A 4,568-nucleotide genomic window follows, 5' to 3' on the forward strand; every position below is an offset into this window, starting at 1 on the left:
TGAACTAGAACTGAACTAGAACTGAACTAGAACTGAACTAGAACTGAACTAGAACTGAACTAGAACTGAACTAGAACTGAACTAGAACTGAACTAAAACTGAACTGAAACTGAACTAGAACAGAACTAGAACAGAACTAGAACAGAACTAGAACAGAACTAGAACTGAACTAGATTTGAACTAGAACTGAACTAGATTAAAGCATCTACTGATCTATATTAAAATGTGGTCCAAATTCACCTCTTTCTCTAAGTGTATTACAGTTATTTATTTTGTTATATGTTTTGTTTTATTTAATGATTGAATTGTTTTCTTTGGTAGTAATACTTATGACAATATTTTTCCATTATTTTTTTATTTATTTTTGCACGACCTAGTTTCGGAATTTGAAATCGCTTTTGATTCAGTATTTTTTTATATAATTTTTTTCATATTAATTATTTGTGTGTGTAGGAAACTGTTCACTTTTTTTGAAAAAAAAAAAAAAAAACAAAAATCTTTCTATCTTTATATGAAATGGCGTGTCTTAGGGAGGTCTTTATAGACACACAATTACAGTATTTTTTTTCTAACTCAAATGTGTATTTGACTGCAAATAAAATTAACTTACAAATTGTTATTTTTTCCCCCATTTTTTTTAAAGAAAATTTGATTAGTACGTGTGACCCCATAATCTACAAATAATGATTGTTAGACAATTGACTGGTTGGCAAACTAAATAAATGACAATGTAGCTGAAGATGGATGGACGTTATAAAACTTAAATTCCCACGTTTTCTAATTTTAAATTATAGTTTATTTATTATAAAGAAAACTAATAAAGAGTCATAGAAAAATATTTCAAATATTTTAGTTTAGTTTTATGTTTTCTGGTTGTGTTGTTGACTTTTGAATAAATTAAAAAACTGTAGTTTTTAAAATTCCTCTACAATTGAAAATCGAAATTGAAACTTATAAGCAGATGTCCTTGTTTTAACAAAACAACTGAATTCCTTTAATGATGTGTGTAGTTGTATTACTCAATTTACCGTTCGCATTGAGAATTGAAAGTTTTGTTAATTATTATAATTTTTTTTTTTTCGTTTTTCTTTAGCGATCCTCCTTTAAGCAGTTTGTGTAACACTCAAAGGTGTTGCTTTTAGTTTCCTTTTGTTCAATAAGGAAATTGAAAGGATATTTCTTTGAATAAAACTTACACTAACACACACACACACACACACACTCTTATGCACACTCGCACATTCAATAACGCCTGTATTAGGACACTTTCATATGCAAACGAGCTCTGGGTAACTTTTTAGAATGAACACAGCAAATGTTCCTTTTTTAGCTGTTATATTTACATACATATATGTTCGGTCAAGGGTGTTTCTTTTTTTTCAAAACTTTTAGAAGGGTTTGTTTTCGTTTTCTTCTTGTATGACGTATTATTTCTTTTGGGTAATAAGCAAAAGGTGTTTAATTGTCAAGGTGTTTGTTTCTGTTTCTGTTTTGTTCAGTTCATTTCGTTTCTATTTTTTTTTTTCTTGTTCGTTCTCTACTCTAAATGAAATTATGAAAATTAATTACATTTGCAACTACTACTTTTGCTAATGATAGAAATCTATATTATTTTTATTTTCATACATTTTTGGAAACACTAAACTTTGAAATTAAAGGGTTTAGGACTTTATGATTTATGTTTGAGATAAATTTTTTTTAATATCCAATACAAAAGATACATTTATTTTAAAACTGTTTAAAAAGAAACATAATAGAAGAAACTGTAGACTAGACTGTATACTAGATTAAGAGCTAGACTATAGACTAGGATATAGAAGAAACTACAAAGGAAACTGCAGACTAGACTATATAATAGGGTACAGACTAAACTATAGAATAGGCTACAGACCAGACTATAGACTAGACTATAGACTAGACTATAGACTAGACTATAGACTAGACTATAGACTAGACTATAGACTAGACTATAGACTAGACTATAGACTAGACTATAGACTAGACTATAGACTACACTATAGACTACACTATAGACTAGACTATAGACTAGACTATAGACTAGACTATAGATTAGACTATAAACTTACAAATAGATTTTAGACTAGTAGAGTAGAGTAGAGTATAGACTGTAGTATATCTGTAAAGACTATTGTTGCGATTTTATATATAAGGAACTAATTAACTCATAACTTTACAAATTCTCACCTCTTCGGGTGGTCTAAAGGATTAAAACTTCCCTGGGCGTTATTTCAAAAAATTAATATTCAAAACGTTGACATTTACTCACATCTAATGACAAAATCTTAAAAATTCACCTAAATAACAATGACCCCTTTTTCATTTAAACCTCGAGAAAAGCAAGTAGCACTAACTGTGTCTTATCTCTTCTAGAAAAATTCAAAATACAATTATAATAAAAATTTAAATACATGTGCGAAAAAACAATAACAAAACTAATAACTAATATAGTAGATACAAAAAATATTAGTTAATCTAGAAGTAAAATTTTATCTAGAAATCTTGAAATACTAATAGAGCCAGAGAAAGAAACTCATTACAAACCCCTGTAGTGACAAAAGAAAGAAGCGTGCAAGCTTGTTGTTGCTGTCTTTATCAGTTGAAGCAATACTACAGCATTACTGTTGTCAACATCATCTTTCCAAAATTAGCTCTCTTACATAATGTTATTTAAATGAAAACAAGTGCCACCACGTACCTTTAACAGGTATTTTACTTATTTTTTTTTTTTTTTTTTGTATAAAATACTTTTTGTATAACTGTAGTTTATTTAATTTTTATTAAGTACTCAACTGGTATTTATTTAAAATTGTTTGTTTAAGAAAATTTCAATGTTTTATTTTTTTATTATTTAACTAAAAGATTGACAAAAACAATAAATTGTTTTAGTTTTTTATAAAGAAATATTCAGATAAGTTTATTTGTTTTTTAATGAATATGAAGTTTGAAATGTATATTTATCTTTAACGTAAATAAATTATAAATATCACAAGCTAAGTTGTAGATAAAGATTTTATTGTGAAATTTTAGTGAATAATTTAAAACAAAAATAACTAGAATTATTCAAAAATATTTGTCTCTATTTTCAAAATGTACCAAAAAATGGAAAAAAGTATCAAAACATGCAGCAAAATTTTGAAAATTATAATGAAATACTGATTCATCTTGTTAAAATTATGTGCACTACTTTTTTTAAAGCAATTTATTAGAAATTTATAAAAAGTACTAAAAAAGTTTTAAAAAAGTGCTTTTCAAAAAAGTACTAAATTTGGTAGTAAAATATTGAGAGTAAAACGAAAACTAAGACATTGTTTAAAAAGTACAAAATTTAAATTTATTTATCGTTTAATTCTTATAAATTGTGTTTTCTATGTTTTAGAACCAAAAGGTACCAAATTGAAAAAAGTACTAAAATCAAAATTTTACAAAAAAAATTACCCAATTATGAAAAAAGACGTAAAAATATATACTAAAAGTACTTTATAGCTCTGGCACATCATTTTTTAAACAAAAAGTACTAAATTTTAAAAAGTACTAAAATCGAGGTTTTACAAAAAAGTACCAAATTATGAAAAATCTTATAAAATACAAATTAAATTATAATTTATATTCCTAAAACTGTGTTCATTGCATTTTTGTAGAAGAAAGGAACAATTTTCAAAAAAGTACTTTTTAGAAGCAAAAAGAACTATATTGAAAAAGTACGAAAATTAAAATTTTACAATTTTTTTTTACAAAATTAAAATAGTACTAAAATAGTACTAAAATAGTACGTAAAATAGTAAATCAAGAAAACATTCAAAAATGAAAAGTTTAATTGTAACTTTATTTAAAAGAAGTTTTGCTACATTTTAAGAACAAAAAGTACTAAATTTTAAAAAAGTACTAAAATAATTTTGTCCCAAAAAAATAACAAATCCACCGAAAAACTTTAATTTAACATTAAAAAAAATATTTTTACTGCCTAAAAACGGAAAAAAGTTGCCAAATTTGAAAAAGTACTAAATTCCAAAAAGTACCAAAATTAAAATCCTGACAAAAAGTACCAAAACATGCAAAAAAATACAAATTAAACATTTAATTGTTATTTGACTTTTAAAAATGTATTTTGCTACATTTTTAAAATAAAAATACTAAATTGAAAAAAGTACTAAAATAATTTTCTACAAAAAATTACCAAATTTTGCAAAAAAAAAATATTAAATTTTTAAAAATTCATTTCACTGCGTATTTAAAATGTATCAAGTAGCAAAATTGTAAAAAGTACTAAATTACAAAAAAGTACCAAAAATAAAATTTGCACAAAAAGTACCAAATCATCAAAAAGAAAAGCAAATTAAAGATTCAATAGCAATTTTATTTACAAAACAAGTGTTGCTACATTTTAAGAACAAAATATTAGTACTAAATATTAAAAAGGTACTAAAATAGCTTTGTGCAAAAAAGTGCCAAATTTTGCAAAAACAAATTGACTTTCGACGTCATATTCAATTCAAAATGCGCTAAAATTTTAATTTGACACCAATTAATCATTTGCTTATTCTTCTCTT

The sequence above is a fragment of the Lucilia cuprina genome, chromosome 3 (genome assembly GCF_022045245.1).
Source record: "Lucilia cuprina isolate Lc7/37 chromosome 3, ASM2204524v1, whole genome shotgun sequence".
NCBI classification, from domain to species: domain Eukaryota; kingdom Metazoa; phylum Arthropoda; class Insecta; order Diptera; family Calliphoridae; genus Lucilia; species Lucilia cuprina.